Raw genomic sequence first — 18,000 nt, forward strand, 5'->3', positions numbered from 1 at the left:
TCAGCCCGCAAGAGAGAACCCCCACTGCTCCAGCCCCTCCTTCCCTCACGCCCACCCTCCGGCAGTCTGCTCACCCACACTCTCTCCAGTTTCCTAAGGACTTGGCCACTGCCCAGCAGAGACCACCTGCAGGACATGGGTGGTCTCTGGCCTTTGCTGGGAATCTTAAATGAAGACCTTGAGAAAGGCTTCTCAAAAAACTGGCTGCTATGCCCAGTTTTCATCTTTTCCTCTCACTGATCCAGTTCCATCCGTGGTTTTATTTGGTGATTTTCCCCTTAATAGCTTTAGTCGTGGGGAAATGCATCCTATTTGTATTCATTCATTCAACAAATATTAGCTGCATGCACACCCACTATGTGCCAGGCCTTCCACCTTTAAGGAGCAATTGGCTTAACGCCACAGGAAAGAAAGCATAGTGAGGCTTTGAAAGCACAGATCCTGGAGCCAGAAAGACCAGAGCTGCATCCCTGGCTCAGCCGTTTTCCGCTGGTGCTTCCTCAGGCACGTCAGGCCCTCGCTCTGTGCCTCAGTGTTCTCATCTGTAAAATGAAATCGTTGTGAGGGTCAAACGACTTAATACACGCAAAGCGCTTTGCAGTGCCTAGTGCAGAGTAAGTGATGGATAAATACTAGCTGGCGTTGTTGTGTTGCTGTTGTAAAAGCTGGAATTTGAAGGTTAAGTCCGACCCCCAGGCTGGGGTTGGGGGGAGGGTTTCAGCCACGCCCTGTGCAGCCTCCGAAAGCCTCGTCTCTCTAGCCCAGCCCCCAACACTCCGCCTGCACACCCAGCGAAGGTGCTTCCTGCAGAGGGGCTCACCTCCCCGGGAGGAGCCCGGCGTGCGCAGGGTCCCAAAGCCCGCCGGTGTCGCCGCGCGGAGGCGGGAGGCCCCGCCCCGGCCCCGCCCCCGGCCCCGCCCCCTGCTTCGCCGTCCCTCCCGTAGTTCGCGGCTCGTGCGGCCAAGGCGAAGGCGGCGGCGGCGGCGGCGGCGGCGGCGGCGGCGGCTCCCACGGTCACGGGCGCGGAGCGGTCCTGCCCCACGCGACGGGAAGGGCGCCCCGGGCGCCTCCGGCGGTGCCTCCCGTCCGACGCGCGGAGCCGGCGAGGGACATTCCATCAGAATTAGGGCCGCGCCGCTCCAGCCAGGTAAGAGCCGGGAGAGACCGGGGGAGACGGGCTCCCGCTTCCTGGGGGTGCGGGGGACGACCTCCCGCCTGAGCCTCGGCCGCTGCGCCGCGCCGCTGCCCATTCGCGCGCCGCCGAGGCAGGGGCCAGATTGTCCCCTGCGCGCGCATCCTGGCCCCGCGCGGTGAAAGCAGGGGCAGTGCGATGGGAAGAGTGTGTGTGTGTGTGTGTGTGTGTGTCTCGGGATGTGTGGGGAGGTGGTGATGCCCCCTCTTTGCGGACGCTGCTGGGCAGTTCTTGTCGCCCACTCCAAAGCTGAGGGCTGACTTCCACGGCTGACCTGAAGGACGCTGCTGGCAGAATTATCCGGATAATGCGGGAGCGCAAGCCCACCGCCACCTGTGGAGCTGGGCTGCCCGTCTATGCGGAATGAATTTCCCACTTGTCGTAGCCTTCCTGCAGGGTGGGCTCACTTTTCCAGCGGGTCTCACAGCCCCGCGGTCCTCCTGCCCCGGGGACTCCTTCTGCTTGGCTGCGAGGACCGCGAGGATGCCCCCGTCTGGCTGGGTGGGAGGAAGTGTCCCTGCCAGATGCCACAAAGCAGAGGTGGACAAGCGGGAAGAAGGGGGGGTGGTGGTGGCGATGGGGGACCCATAGGCAGATGCAGCAAAGTTTTCCTAATCGCTCCGAAGACCTCCCCCGCCCCCCGTTTTAATTACTTGATATGCCTCTTTGCCTTCATCCTAATCTGACTATTGATGAAGATGCAGTTTGGTAAAAATTTGCAAGTGAAGTCAAATTATCACCTCCTGGGACTGAAAGGGACTTAGCAGAGAATCTGGGAACCTGGCTGGGGAGGGAGGAGGTTCATATTCAGAGCCCCACCCGTGCCGACAGGGAGCCGGCTCACAGTCTGTGGTGTAGCCGCTCGCTCTCACCTGCCCCATAGACTCTGCCAGGCACGTCGGTGTCTCCTTTTATGGTCAGGAAGCGATAGTTCAGAGAAGGAAACGGATTCACTCACTTTGCACTCGATTATCCGTGACCGTATGAGAGCAGGACTCAGGGCGGGGTCTTGAAATGGGAGCCTGTCTCGGTTTGACAGATGTCACACTCCGGCCATCACCAGTGCTGGCTCTTACTCCACACCATCCCAGGAACACAAGATGGGACCTCCCCTCCCAGCCACCTCAGGTCCATAAACCCTGGGCCTTGATGAATTAACAAACAACCCAGATTTGCGCTGGGAGTGGGCAAGGGGTGACTTTGGCCTGGATCCAATGTCCTGGTTTCAGGACATCTCAGGACCACGGGCAACTGTGTGACAGATTCGTTGCACCTTTCTGCTGACACCACGGCCAGCCCTCACCCTTCCTGGACTCTCCTGCCTGCCTGAGACGCCCTAGCTCTGCCTTACTTTTCTGCTAACTCGGCCTCTGGAGGTAGCTGGGGGCATCCTATTTTGGGGCCAGGTTCCCCAGGGTGCCTAGAAAGGGTGAACTTCGTAGCTGTGCCTGAGACAGCCCCACCCCAAACTTCTGCCTCTCTCTTACATGTGGAAGGCAGTCGACACCCCGAGGGGCAGAGGAGAGCCAAGCTGCTCTGTCCACTCGTGCAGTTTGTGGGAACCCTGGCGTCCTGGGGGGCTGCACCCATGGCCCCGCCAGCTGGCAGCAGACTTGTGAGAGTTCTGCCATTCTCAGGTCGGGGTTTGGTGACTCGAGGCTGAGATGGGGGAGGGAAATGCAGGCGAGAGGTTGGCTGAATTGTTCCCGCTTGGCTGGAGGAGGCCTTATGTCGTGGTGGAAAACATGGGTTCTAACTCCAGCTGGGTCACTGACCAGGAGGCTCAGTTTCCGCACCTGTAGAATGGGGCACTGTGTAAAGCAAGGACACAGAAGTCGGCGTCTGGCTAGTTGGAGGTGTTCAGGGCCGGTCGCCTCTGCTCCTTCCAGACCCCAGCCTGACCCTCAGACATTGAAACTGAGGGAGGTAAGCGTGCAGCGAGGATCCCTCATGCCATTCTTAGAGCTGGGGGAGCGGTGTGACTTTTTGCGTCAGGATGGCTCATGACTTGAGCTGGGATTCCCAGAAAGTGAGGATGGATGACTTGGGACCCAACCTCTATCAAGCCCTACCTCTGGGGGAGCTGGCACTTCTGCCTCAGGCCTTTTGCCTTCCACATCCTCCTGAGCCTGCCCCACACAGTCTCCTGGCTCATTCCCGGGTGGTTACTTGGTGCCGGGCACCAGCTTGCTCTTTTATTTCGTCTTGAGTTTGGGATCAGCTCTTTTCCTGGAAGAATCGAAGCCAGCTACCTGTGACTTCAGAGGCACCAGGAAAATCCCCGCTCACCGAGTATCATCCTGTTCCCCGAAACCTAGCTGTCTGCTGCCTAATATTCCACCATTAGAAAATCATTCCTTTGGGTTATAGCCTTGTAGGCAGTTCTGTCAGCTATTAAACCCTAGCATTGATGACGTGTTTAGAACCTGTGAGGGGAAAGAGAGAAGGCAGAAGAAGAGAGGGAAGGAAAGAGAAGGTGGGGAGAGAGAAGGAGGTCCTTTCCCAGGCTCCGAGTTTGCAGAGAAAGGCCCAGCTGTGAGCCTAAGGAGGCCTGAGAGAATGAAAGGCTCGGAGGGTGGAGAGCCAGCGGCAGGCAGCAGGCAGGGAAAGTTGTGAACCGTAGTGTGAATTCCTGGTGGGAATGTGGAGTGGGTGGCCTGCTGAGGGCACAGGTGTTGGATAGAAGCTTCCGGAGGCTTACAGTTCTATTACAGTTCTACAGTCCTACCGCAGGGGTGGGGCCTCAACATCTTGTCCCAGAGGCAATATGGGCCCAAAACAAAAGCATCTTTCCTTTACACTTACACGCTGCTCTCTCTTCCCCTTAGAACGGGGCTGCATGGTGTTCATAGGTGGTGTTCCCTGCATTTCAAGCGCCTCGGCTAGTCAGTTGACTGTTTAAAACTGTCAGTGTGATTTGTTAGGTCAGCAAAAGGCCTGGGCTGAGCTGGGCCAGGGGAGGTTCTAACACCTGTCCCTCCCCAAACATCCCCCTGGCCCTCCTACTGCCCTTCGTCAAAAACAGCAAAAACGGCATAATCCACTCAGACCAGTGAGTCCCCTGGGCTGTGACAGGCGGTCGGGATTGCCCTAACAGACCTGTGCAGCTTGTTCCTTGCCCCGTTGGGCACACAGTCCTGAGTTTCCCAGTGTGGGGGCAAGTGTTGGACGTTCGTGGGGCTGAGAACTGTCAGTCCCTGTCCACGGGGCCTGCAAGCGGGCTCTTCGTGGGGAGGGGCAGCCTCGCATCACCTGGGCTCTCAGGGGGCCTGACACAAGCACCGGTCCTGGCTCATGATGGCCCAGTCTGCAGCCTGTTCTGGGGGCTGCTGAGAGCAGAGCTCAGACCAGAGGAGAAAAGTTTCAGGTCACCGGTGTGGCCTCTTGGCCATGGAATCCCAAATGCAGACTATTCGCAGAGGTTATTCTCAGTCGTGCCTGTTCTTAAATAATAATGATGACAGCATGACAACAGTTCTTCATTCCTCCATCACAGTCATTTATGAGCGCCTACTGTATACACGCTGGCTACTGTTTGAAGTAATGGGGATACGAATGTAGCACTATTGGCATTTGGGGCTGGATTATTCTTTGGGCGGGGGTTGTCCTGTGCATTGTAGGATGTCAGCAACACCCTCCTGCCCCTGTGACAACCAAAAATGTCTCCAGACACTACCAAATGTCCCCTGGGGGGTGGGGGTAAAATCACCTGCTGTTGAGAACCATTGGGAAAACAGCTATGAACGAAACAGACAAAATTCAACCGTTCTGATTCCTCAGGAGCAAACGTTCAAAAGAGAGAGAACGATAAATACGCAAAAGAAGGAAAATGTGTACTGGGCTGTGTGGTGGAGAGAAAGACAAGGCAGGGCTGGAGCTTTAGAAAGTGGGGTGGGGGTGGGGTCGGGGGGGTGGGGTCGCCACCTTCAAAGGGGCCTCGGAAAAGTGGTTTTCCACGCATATTCACGATAGTCTTTGAAGTATTATTTCCTTACCTTGTGTTTCAAGGTCCAGAAGGGTCAAGCAACTTGGGGAGCACAGTTGGGACATGAACTTGAGCGGTCCACACTGAAATGCAGACTTTGGAGCCACACAGAAGTGGGTTCAAATTCCAGCTCAGTCACTCACTAGCTATGTGTGGCCTTGGACTCGTCACAAAACCTCTCTGAGCCTCGGTGTTTAGAGGGAGTGGCGTATGGTCCGCGCATGCCATCTGTCACGCGGCCTGTGCCATCTCTAGTGCTCCCTCCCTCTCCGGACACTCGGGCCAGCGGGCAGCAGGAGGGCAGGCAGCACCCTCTGTTTCTCCCAGCTGCAGGCTCTAGGTTCGTGCATCTGTTTGCTGAGCTACGGCAGTGCCATCTGTTGAGTTCAAGGTCAGTATCTCCATCTGTTGAGTTCAAGGTCAGTATCTCAGGCGGTCAAGGGAAGTTAAATATTCCCTCCCCCTCCTCCTCCCCCTCCCCAAGAGCCGAGGAGGAGGAGCCATTCTTCCTGAGTCACCATCTCCCTGGGCCCTTGGGGCCAGGTCTGCCATTTCCTCCAAGGAAGCTGCCTGGCTTGTCTTGGGAGCTAAGCTGAACTGAAGCTACAGATCTGCTATGTGGTTGAGAAGGGACTGGAGCAGCTGACACAAGTCCATTCTCAAGGCTCTGTGACCCTTGAGCCCATAAGACTCTATGTTAGAGACTCTCAATTAACCCGTTGCCAGGTTCTCACTGTTCAAGTGACACACGTCAGCAATAGGATCCTAAGAGGAAATGAGAGTTTAAAAATTACCCCAGAGAGTTGAGGGTAGTAGAGAAGCACCGATGGTATAGGCAGCTGACCTCCCCGATGATGGCCATTGCTGAACCCTTTATTCCTCCACCTGCAGGAGTGTCCTCCCTCGGGATGGACTACAGTGATGGGAGACCCCAAGAAGGAAGTTTCTGGAAGTGTCGGGCACACAGGTGTGTGTCAGGGCTTGAGAGGGTGTCAGGCCCCACTCAGGAGGTGTGTGTATCTGCCCCTGCAACCATGTGTGGTGTGTCTTTGTACATTTGCCCCATCTAATTGGAGGATGGGATGTCCCAGGCCCTCCGGCTTTGCCAGGCGGGCCCCATCCAGCAGCACAGCCCCACTGCTGGACTCTCTGATTCACCTGAAGATGATATTTAATGGCTGGATGGCTCCTTCTGCACCTGCCCAGGGAAGCATCCTGTTAGGATCCTGTTGCTGACATGTGTCACTTGAACAATGAGAACCTGGCAATGAGTTAATTGAGACTCTCTAACTTAGGTTCTTAGGGGCTGCACCTGCGCAGAGAAGCATCCTGCCCAGCTGTCTCCCAGCTGCCCGAGTCAGGAGCGTCGTGGACAGCAATGCTTCCTGCCCACGAATCTTCTCGGGGGCAGCAGCAGGAAGAGTTCTGGCCCAGGGCTGGTGTCAGAAGTCTTACTGTGCAGCCTTAGGCAAGTCCCCACGCCTCCCTGGATCACTATTCCCATCTGCTCAAGGATGAGATGGAAGAGATCATTTTCTCCACACCTACTGCGTGCTCAGGCGCAGGGATGCATCAGGGAATAAAGCAGCCTCTCCCTCCAGGAACTTCCAGCCACAACCTCCGAAGCCCTCCCAGCTCAGGGCTCGGGGCTGTGACTCAGAGTAAATCTGGACCCGAGACCCAGATGAGCAGGAGCTGTGAGGGGATGCAGAGAAATCAAAGGCTGTCTCATCGCACAGAAAGCAAAGGCCAGTAGAGGGCGCCACTTCCCTGGTGTGCTTTAGGGGAGCCCCCTCCTCCCCCACCCCCCAACCCCCTTTCACCTTCTGTGCCCCCTCCCACCTCCACTGCCAGATAGGTTAAGCTGGTGGTCTACAGAGGACGTCTGCAAAATATAAAAGCCATTCAGAGGCAGAGAGAGAGAGAGTGAGGGCGTGACCCACCTATCACCGAGGCACAGGCCCAGGTACAGTGGGGCAGCTGTGGAGCAGTGCTGGAGTTGCCAGCCGTCTCCCTCACTCCCCACTTCCGGGACATGAGCTGGCTAATTGCTCTTTCTCTCTCCCTCCTCCACTACCCCCCTCCCTCCCTCCCTCCCCTCCCTCCCCTCCCTTACTATCTTCCTCCCTCCTCCCTCTCTCTCTCTCAAATTCCCTCATTGGTAAACTGGAAATAATAACAGCATTATTGGGAGGTTTTTTAGTGAGTGGATTATTTGTTTGGTTGGTTGGTTGCAAATAAATGAAACTTTTACAGATGAAAAACATGAGACTGAGAGGCTGAGCCACCCCTACAGTCACCCAGGTAATAAATGGCAGAGACACAAGATTTGAACCCAGGCCTCTCAGAAGCCAAAGCCTGGGAGCACCCTCTGCTCCGAGTAGCTCAAGCAGAAGGGAGGGGCTGGTTAGAGAGGCCTCAAGCATGTCCTGAGTCCAAGCATGGATCTCAAGGTCTGGTTTCATGAGAATCTGGAATCGGGAGCTGGAGAGGAGGCAGGACCCACGGCGCTCACAGCCTCCCCAACCAACTGCAGGGCTCCCGCTCACGCCCTCTGCACATCACGAGCCCCAGCAGCTGCTTTGATCTTTAAAAGAGCACAAAGAGGAGTGTGATTGGACCAGCTCAGGTCAGGCATCTACCTCTGAGCCAATCAGCTGTGTGTGACTAGAGGGACCACTCCTGGGTCAGAGAACTTGGAGAAAGGATAGGAGATGTGGGTGGACAGACAGGCCAGAGGGTGAGTGGGACAGAGGGCTCAACAGTGAGTAATTTTCTGAAATACTGTCTCAAGTCCCACATGTCAGGCAAATGGAAGGAGACTGATGTTGGGACATTTCCAGAGGATGGTGGCTGATAATAGCTTCATTCCTTCCATAGCATCTGGTTTGTACCTGGCGCTTGTTGCACTGTTTAATTAAATCCCCCCAGTTGTCTTGGGCAGCGGGTGTTATTATCCCCATTTTACAGATGAGGAAACCGAGGCTCAGAGACATAAAGGAACTTGCCTAAAACCACATACTGGGTTAAGGGGCAGATCGGGGATGGAACCTTGGCCTCTTCAGGGCTAAAGGGGACAAGTTTTCCTGTGTCCCCTGAGAGAGTGCAGGCATTAAAGCAGAGTGAGAGGAGGCTTGGAGGGGGAAGGGGGATAGGACACCTCAAGAGCTCCATTTTGGAAGGAGGGATACGTAAGTTTGAATGACCCTCCTTATTTATGGTTTTTGTTTTCTCGTTATGGAAGTAGTTCCTGTTTATAGCAGAATGTTTGAGAAACGAGACCCGCTATGGGTAATTCCAAAGAGCAGAATCCGAATTGGCAGGAAAAAGAAATCACCGGGAGTAGCCTGGGTGTGATCCTAGGCAGACTGCTCACTTGGTAGGGGGTTCCCTGCCTCCCCAGAATTCCAGGCCAGGCTGCCAGGGTCACAGCTCAGTGGGGATGATGCAGGAGGCCTTCCTGCTCCGGGAGCCTGGATTTCCATGAGTCCTTCAAGGAGGGGGACATCGTGCCATAGACCCCGGGGTGGAAACCAAGGCAGCTAGCCCAGGGGGTGGAGGTCGAGTGGAGGGTGCCGCTCTTGCCTGGGAAGAGCCGGCTGCCAGCCTGGCCCTGGGTGGCGGAGGCAGGAACCCCTGGAATAAGCCGATGTTGGACTCGCCCTCCGGTGGGGGGTCTCATGCAGAAGCTCAGCAGCTGCACCAGGAAGTCTCCTCTCTGCAGCTTGGCATGGGGGGATGGGGGGCGGGGTGCACAGCTGGGCAGCAAGGAAGATCCTGACTCAGGTGGGAGAGCCCAGCTTGGGGGAGGGGACGCCCACGCGCTCTGGGCCCCGAGATGATGAGCCAGGCAGCAGATCTGGGCTGTGCCTCCCAGGGGCAGACCCCCTCAGGAGCACAGCACCCTGGGTAGTTCCCTCCCGTAAGAGGAGGCAGTGGGGGTGATAGCACAAGTAATAATAGGAGCTAGCATTTATTGGGTGCTTATCGTGTGTGAAGCCTTGCATAAGCTTCCTGCCATCTAATCCTTATGAGATACACCATGTCGTGGTGTTTGTTCCACAGTTCAGGAGTCAGGCTTGGCTAGTAAGCGTTGGTGTGGGGAGGCAACGCCAGGCTCTTTATTACTAGTCCCCTGTCCCCCATACTGGGCAGTGGATGGATGGAGTGTGGGACTGGAGCTTGAATGCTCCGTGGGACCTTAGGCAAATTATTTTACCTCTTCGAGCCTCAGTTTCCTTAATTCTCAAATGAAGAGGAGAGCAGTTATACACAGGGGTGGTGTGAGGTAAAATTAAGAGAGACAACAGATATTATGCAACACCCAGCAACAAGAGGTGCTTGATAAATGGCGGCCACTCGCTTTGTCTTCCTGGACCTATGAACACGGAGCCTGTCACATCTTCTCCATGATGTCTGAAAGAGGGTTGAGGTCTGTGGCTGGGAAAGAATGAAGCCGATAGTTTCTTATAGGCCATCTTGTTGGTGAACCAGCCCCAAAGCCAAGGTCAAGTGTAAAGGGAGTGGATGCCATGACAACAGCTGCTAGGCATGCCCTCTCCTCTGGGTCTTCCATGCTGAGTGCTCTACTGACCTTGTCTATCTGTCAGGCAACTCTGTGAGGTCATTGTCATTAACCACACTCACAGGTGAAGAAACTGAGGCACAGAGAGGCCAGGTCATTTGCTCGCAGTCACGCAGCTCATAAGTGGTAGAGCCAGGATTTGAACCCAAGGAGCTCGACATGGTTTCTGAGACCCTTGGAATTTATAAAAGGAAAATGTAGGTAGGTCGCTGGGCATGGGATCGGACTCCTCCAAAATCCTCTTCTCTCTCTCTTCATTTAAAATGAAAACTCTTCGGACAGGAACCAGGGGATGTAATGGGCTCAGCTCAGGTGTCGCCTCCTCCCTGATGTTCCCAGTGAGGAGCCCTTGTTTGTGCTTCTGTGACATCACCTCCATCAGCCAACTTGCCCCCAGCACTGCCAGCATCTGTTCCTTTCCACTACCTCACTAGACCAGGGCTTGCTGGGGGTGGTGTTGCCTACTACCTGCTTGTTGAATGACATTCACTCCCACTGTTGCTGACATCAAGACCTGCTGGTTCCTTTGCCCTTTGTAGATCTGCCCTGACCCATGAAGCTCGAGGTGCTAATCACAGCACCTCACAGAGGTCAAGTAGCAGGTGTTAAAGGCAGGGTTTGGAGTTCTGACCCTGGGGTCTCGGATGGCTCCAGGAGGCAGCAGATCACATGATCCACAATATACGGCCACAAGACCTTCAAAACCTGTCCCGCCTCTCCGTGTGATGCATGAGTGATGCGTGAAAGGGGGTGTCAGCAGAGGCGGGGTTGTCTAACCTTAGGGGTCTTGTGAGGGAAGCTGGAGTGGGCTGAGCAGTTAGCTTGTGTCTGGTTCTGTCCAACACTGCACATTTAGTCTTTAACCTCTCCGAGGACCTTCCCCCGAGTCCCCCGCAACTGCTTGTATGGCACACACTTTCGATATGCACTCCTTAAATTGTGGTGAGTCATGTTCTTTGCAATAAATAAATGCAATCTATAGGGGGTTTCATTGTGGTAAAAGACACATAACATGAAATCTACCCTTTTAACCATCTTAAAGTGGCTTTAGTGCATTCAAGCGTGGTGCGGCCATCAGCACTGTCCAGTTCCAGAGCTGCCATCACCCCAAAAGGAAAGCAGTCAGCCCCCGTTCTTTCCTCCCCATGTCCCTACAAACTCCAGCCTGCTTTCTCTCTTTACGCATTTACCTATTTTGGACATTTCCTTTAAAAGGAATCATAACATGTGGCCTTTTGTGTCTGGATTCTTCCACTTAGCATTATACTTTCCAGGTTCAGCCATGTCATAGCCCGGATCAGCGCTTTAGTCCTTTTTATGGCTGAATAATATTCCATCGCATGGACATACCACATTTTCTTTATTCGTTAGTTAATGAACATTAGTGTGCTCACATTTTTCTACCTTTTGGCTGTTGTAAATCATGCTGCTATAAACACCGATGTCCAAGTATTTGTTTGAACACCTGTTGCCAGCTTTCTTGGACATATTTCCAGGAGTGGAGTTGCTCCATCATTGCCATGTGGTGATTATATGTGTAACTTATTAAGACACCACCGAACTGTTTTCCACAGCAGCATTTTACATTCCCACCACCAATTTCCCCACATCCTCACCAAAACTTGTTATTTTCCCTAAACCTTTGAAACGGGATAATAGAATCAGACATCACCCATCCCCAGCCATTGCCCTAGGAGGCAGGTGACTTCTCGCGTAAATCTCACTTGGTCTAAGAATACATCGTTGCTGCCTGGCACATCACCTTTACCTGTACCTCTTCATCCCAGCGGCCCAAAATGGCTCAGCCGGCCTCACCTTCTCCGCAGAAGGCATTCTCCAGGTGCTCTGGGGCTGGCAGGCACACAGCACCGAGTCAGCTCCATTCCAGGACACAAGGCATTGCTTGCCACCCACCCGCCACGCCCCCCTCCCGAATACACAAAGGAAAAGGTCCCGGCTGGGGGCTCAGCCACCCTGTACTCGGTTTTCTGAGGGTAGAGATGGCCTGTCACCCACCTCCGAGGCCCCAGCTCTGAGCGCAGTGGCAGGCACGTGGTGTCTGGGCCCCACTTGGCCCTCGGCACCCTCATGCTACTCCTCTCTGAAACCTTCCGATGGGACATTGCTCCAGATTTCCAGACACCTCATGCCCTCCCCTCATCCCACTCCCACAGGATAATTTCAGGAATTTAAGGGGGAACAGCTGCCATGTGCCAGGAACTGTGCCAAGCCCTGCATACACTACCGGAGCTTGGCTTTAAAAGCAGCTGATGACAGTGCCAGGTGTGGGCTGGGCTCTGCGCATGAGTCACCTCATGTACTCTTCATCACATCCCCGAGACAGGCACTGAGTCTGTCCCCACCGACGACAAGTCTCTACAAATTCAAACTAAAGCATTACTGGCTGATGATGCTAGTCGTAGCGCTGGAGTTTCAGCTGAGCTTTGACGGTGTTTGAGCCTGAGGCAGGTAGGAATTTCTGTATCTGCAGGAGATGTGGGTTTGGGACTGTGGTAGTGACCCTGCTTGCTCCTTTGACCTCCTCCCTCATCACCCCACTCACTGGTGACCTGCGTTCAGCCCCGGTGCTGCCAGCAGAGGGGAGCCAGGACGTCCGAATCAGATAAAAGGCTGGCCTGTGCGTGCTGATTGAGAACTCGTTGTCAACCCAAGTGCCAGCAGGCGACGGCTAACCATTAAGGGGGCACCGCTGGGTTCACCTCGCTTCAAGATCAATTAGTATCAAAAATGCAGCCAACGTTTTTTTTCTGTCCTGCCTCTACAGAGGGAAATAAAGCGCGGGAGGCACAATATGGAGACATCATTCTCTGTTATTGATTTCCTCCGCTCCCTCTCTCTTCCCTCCGGATGGGAACGTCTGTCTCCCTCCTGATGAATGTGTTGTTGTGGGAAGAATGAGGAACACTCATCATCTGATGGGCCTGGGGACACTGTACCGGGGATGGAGGAGCTGCGGGGGGTGGGGAGTGAAGTCAGCCCGCTGTGCCCTGAGGAGGCCAGAGAAAGCAGCAGCAGGCCTCCCGCCTGGCCTTCCTACCCCCCAGGGAGGGGCAGACCCAGCATGCACCAGCTCAGGGTGCCCATGACCCTGAGTCCTGAGGATCACACTTCCTGGCTGACTGGTCCCCAGGGCTCTCCGTTCAGGGGTCTGCCTGGGAAAAAGGCCTGCCTCTTTATGGGGAGAATGGGGGTGAATACAGGCAGCAGACTGAGCCCCAGAAGACACAAGTTGAGATCCCGCCCCAGCCTCAGTTTCCTCACTTGCCGAATGAATCGTGCCATCCACAACGCCCTCTTCCTCGGTTTGATGGAGGGATCCAGGGATTGCGCAAACCTGTATGAAAGCGTCAAGTACAATTCGTCAATGCGGAGGGGTCAAGGTTGATACAATTTAGATCACTGTGATGGTCTAGAGTTAAATAACTAAGAAAGAAGATGAGATAGAAGAATTAAAACCCCTTATTCCTCTCGGTACCTCTCTGAGGCTGTCTGGCCAGGAGCTGAGTTCAGTGACTCGGAAACAAGCCAGCAGAGGTCAGAGGTGAGAGAACAGTCTATATCCAGCCCACCTCCAGCCCCGTGGGCTGCTCAGCTCCTGAGAGCAGGCTGCAAGGGGACGCAGTCCAGTCCACAGGTCTGCACATGTTCTCCACGGTACTTACTGCCTGGTCTGTGCCGCTCTCCCTTTGTGTCCCCCTTGACAGCCCATCCCTGCTCTCTGAGGTCTCGGACTAAAGTTGACAGGGAGAGGGGACGGGAGGATCCCATTAATGGCCTGGGGAGTTCCATGTGACTTGTGCATTTGCAGATGGAGGTCAGTTGTCCATTAAGCTATGGAGCTGAGCATTCCACTTAGCAGTGTATATGGGACACAGTTAAATAATGAAAATAAAAATAGAACATCGCAAAAGCCTAGGGCAGGCTGGCTGATGCCCCGGGAGAGGGGAGGGAATTCTCTGTCTGCTTCCCTTTGCTGTGAAGCTGCTCTGGTTTAAAAATATATTTTTCTTTATATATAGATCACCTATTGTTAATTTTTAAATTAAAGTTCATTTATATGTACAAACACACACACACACACACACACACACACACACACACACACACACACACACAATGGGAGAAATCATTTGTGCTTGTTATAGCACATTGGGAAATTCAAAAAATAGAAAGAGGCAGTCAGTCTTCCCATTTCCACTTCAGGATGTCGGTATCACCTCTGGGAGGGGGAGAGTTTGAAAAATAAATGCCAAAGTAGAGACATCCGGTTTGGGCAACAGAGTAAGCTCAGCTAACGCACACCCATCAACTACTGTCACTTTGAGTACATAGCTGACTCAAGAACTGTGGAAGTCCTCAAGGATCTCAGACTCAGAGCCTTGAGCATGTGAACGGACACCAACGGGGACCAGGGAATGTTGGACCCGGGTACGGCCATAATAGCTCAAGTCTGAAATTTTAATGCCCACCCAGGGACAGGAAGATGTGGCCTTGGGCCATAGCAAGGCCAGAAGTTGCCACTGAGACCCCTCAATGAACAGGAGGCTGGAAACCTGCCCACCTAGGAGTAGGATTGCTGTCAAGAGCATATTTAACTGCAGAAAAACTACAAACTGCCTTCTAAAGTAGCTGTACCATTTTGCGTTCCCACCAGCAGCTGTGAGTGCTCTAGCTGCTCCGAATCTTTGTCGACACTTAGTGTCGTCAGTCTTTTTCATTTTAGCCATTCTAGTACGCATGTAATGGTCTCTCATCGTGGTTCTAATATAACCTCGATGATGAAACTAAACAAGACAGTGGGAAAAATTCTAGGTCAATACAAATATCATGTTAAACTGACATTTGTATTTATATTACGTGAGGTCGATCTATGATTTATATATATATATAATATATATCACAACAAAAGCAAAATTTATCCCAGTAACGCAAGAATGGTTTAACATTTAAAAATCTATTAAAGTAATTTATCTCATTAATAGGTCAAAGGAGGAAAATAAACATGTTCATCTCAATCAATGTGGAAAAGATAATAAAAATCAGTAACTTAAAAAAAAAAAAACTTAAAGCAAAGTAGGAGTAGAAAAGAACTTCCTTTCCCTGATGAGCTATATTTTCAACAAATATCCTTGATGGTAAAATGCTAGAATGATCCTCTTTCAAATCAGAGCAGATTTCCCTGTCATCCCTTCTACATAATATAGAATTCCTTGATAGAGCACCAATATAAGAAAAAGAAATAGGAGGTATAAAGCTACAAAACTGTCAGCATTCACAGATGATAGGATCTTCTACATAGAAAATCTGAATCTCGTTTAGCCGTGTTGCTATATACAAGATCGACATGCAAAAATTAATAATAGTTCAATACATTCAAATATACTTAAGAACTTCTCAAAAGATACCATACAGAACATGAAAAAGAAGAGCTGCAGATGATGAGAAAATGTTTCAGCACATAAATATGACAAAGGATTAACAGCCAGAATATTTCAAGAACTATAAATTATTAAAAAAAGATGAAGAACTCAATAGAAAAATAAATGGGAAAAAGACATAAACAGATGTTCCTTAGGAGAGGGGACAAATATGTGATTACCCATGAAAAGATACTCCGTATCACTAGTAATCATGGAAATGCAAGAGCGATGAGATATCATTTTATTCCCACTGTGATTGACAAAAATTTAGAAAGCTGATAATCCCAAATGTCGGTGAAAATATGAAGCAATGAGAGCACTTACAGCACTTACAGACTGCAGGTGGGAGTGTAATTTGGAACAGCTACTTTGGAAAGCAGTGTGGCAATATTCAGTAAAATAAAGCACATTTCCCAGGGACACTGTGCCCCTATGCCATTTCATTCCTCAGAGACCCCAGCGTAATAGGCATTATATTATTGTTGCCATTTTATATCTTTACTGAATGAGGCTGAGAAAGCTTATGTATCTTGCCGGAGTTCTCATAAGCTCTGAAGTTTCACATTCTTCTTTCTACTCTCTCAATAGTCAGTGATTCTCTGCGTGTCTCTGGGGCAGGAATGGGCGCCCGGATCTGCCCATGAGCTCGGTCCCTGCTGCGCCTCTACAAGTCAGGGCTCCAGGCTGCACGGTCAGCCAGCAAGGGACAAGTCAGCCACCCACCCTCTTCCCTAATAGGGCATTATACTGTAGCTCCAGGAGGACGGCTAATTTATAAAGGGGAAGGTCATTATGTCATTTAAAGAAAAATTTGGTACGCATTTATTTAACAAAATCTGGGAAAAGAAACAGTGAGGTAGAAAGAATAAACAAATTCATCCATAATCCTCTGTCAAAATACCTGCCCCTACTAATATTTTTATATTCATCATCCCACAGGTTAACAGATTTTTGTTTTACAAATTAACAAATTATCCATATTCTGTATTACATTTTTTTTTGTTTGTTTAACATTATCTTAGCATTTTCCATTAATGACTGTGTAAAATAGTCCATCAAGTAGATAAACCATAGTTCCTATAACCCTTCTCTTTCAGAAAGGCATTTTGGTGGGTTTGAGCATTTTGCTATTACAAACAACAGTGAATAAATATCTTTGTGTATTTTTGTACTTATATCTATTTCCTCAGCAGAATTTTGGGGACCAACAGAAATGTAAATGCTTAAGGCTCAACGCTTATTGCAAAAAGAATTGCACCACTTTATACTCTGACCGGCAGAGTACAAAAGTGACTGCTTCAGAGATGAAGTTGCTTTTTCTAATTTAACTTGTTATTCTGAGATCATTGTAAATTCACATGCAACTGTAAGAAATCACACGGAGAGATCTCACATACTCTTTACCCAGTTTCCGCCGATGGTAACATCTTGCAAAATTATAGCATAACGTAGCACAATCTGACATGGCTACCCTGAAGATGAAACACATTTCCACATCACTGAGGCTCCTTCATGTTGCTCACTAGTCCATGTTTTAAAATACCATTAATGCGATATTTTACATTCTTTCTTAGCACTAGGTCTTAGAAATCTGGTGCGTATTTTGTAGTGACAGCACGTGTCAGTTTGGACTAGCCACGTTTCAAGTCTCAAGAGCCAGCTGCAGCTAGTGGCTGCCACGTCGAATAGCTTGGCTGCAGTCTGAACTGAACTGAAATCAAACCATGAGTGTGGGGTCTGTGCACTTCCAGGCTTGTGAGGCTCCCCATGCTGGACAGTGGTTCTCAACCTTGGCAGCACATGGGAATCACCTGGAATTCTTAAAAATACTGATGCCTCGTTCCCACCCCCAAATACCCCTGTCACCACCACCAGAGGGTGGGATATGATTGGTCTTGGATGCAATCCAGCGATGGGATGGCTTTGACACTCTTTAAGATGACGCTAATTGAGGCCCCCTAGTATATGGCCTTGGGGCTGTGAGCCGCTTGCTCCTGTCATGTCGTGGGAGTCTGAGAGGGGTCCTGGGGACATTCCCTCTTCTCCTCTTGGTTCCTGGCCTGACCTCTTGGAGAGCCGGCAGTTCTGTAGGTTTCTACGCATCCCTGCCCTGCAAAGTCCCACTTCGATCTCTGCCTTGTTCAGCGGGAGAAGGTTCTTAGGGCTGGTTTGAAAGCGAGATGCACACGAGCTTCCTTTCCCGTCGCCCCTGCCCTGCCAGCACCCTCTTGTTGCTCTGAGTGGCTTCCACAGTGGGGTCCGCCTCCTTGGCGGCCACTCTTGCTCCCTTTCTGGATCAAGGAATGAAGGCGAACATCTGCTGAGAGCCCATGACCTACTTTATGTCACGGAACCCTCCCAGCCACTCAGTAGAGAAACCATAATTCGTGTATTATTGATGAGATGCTGAGATGCTGAGCCGGTTGCCTGAGACCCCCCCCCTCTGCCCGCCCAGGGCCAGCCTTGATGGGATGACGAACTGAGCGGGGAGCAGAGGTGGCAGCGACAGCCGGGCTGAGGCTCACGCTTGTCCCGCCGTGTACTTCTTTTTCCAGACCGATGCCCTTCCCTGCCCAGCGGCTCTGGGACCTGAGAGGCAGTGTCGCTGGCTGAGAAGCAGAGAGAGCAGCACCCTTGCCCCCGCCTCCCTTGTCACCAAACATCTCCTGGGGGGACTTGGTGGAGAGCGAACCCCTCCTTTTTCACCCTCGGTTCCCTGCTCAGGTCTTTAGTTCTGTCATCCAGTCAGGAGATACTAAAGTCATTTGAATGAAATGGTAAGCACTCGGCTTTATCT

At 51.9% G+C, this 18,000-nt stretch overlaps 1 protein-coding gene across 1 annotated transcript in view; it reads left to right on the plus strand.

Annotated features, from left to right (window-relative positions):
• Positions 1-1,029: 1,029 nt before the first annotated feature.
• CACNG5 (calcium voltage-gated channel auxiliary subunit gamma 5) overlaps positions 1,030-18,000 on the plus strand; it is a 34,938-nt gene continuing 17,967 nt past the window's right edge. Inside the window, exon 1 of the mRNA XM_039859478.1 lies at positions 1,030-1,147. The gene's annotated coding sequence lies outside the window, so the exon portion shown is untranslated. The remainder of the gene's footprint in view (positions 1,148-18,000) is intronic.

This window comes from Pteropus medius, unplaced genomic scaffold (assembly GCF_902729225.1).
Source record: "Pteropus medius unplaced genomic scaffold, Ma_sr-lr_union100, whole genome shotgun sequence".
Classification (NCBI taxonomy): domain Eukaryota; kingdom Metazoa; phylum Chordata; class Mammalia; order Chiroptera; family Pteropodidae; genus Pteropus; species Pteropus medius.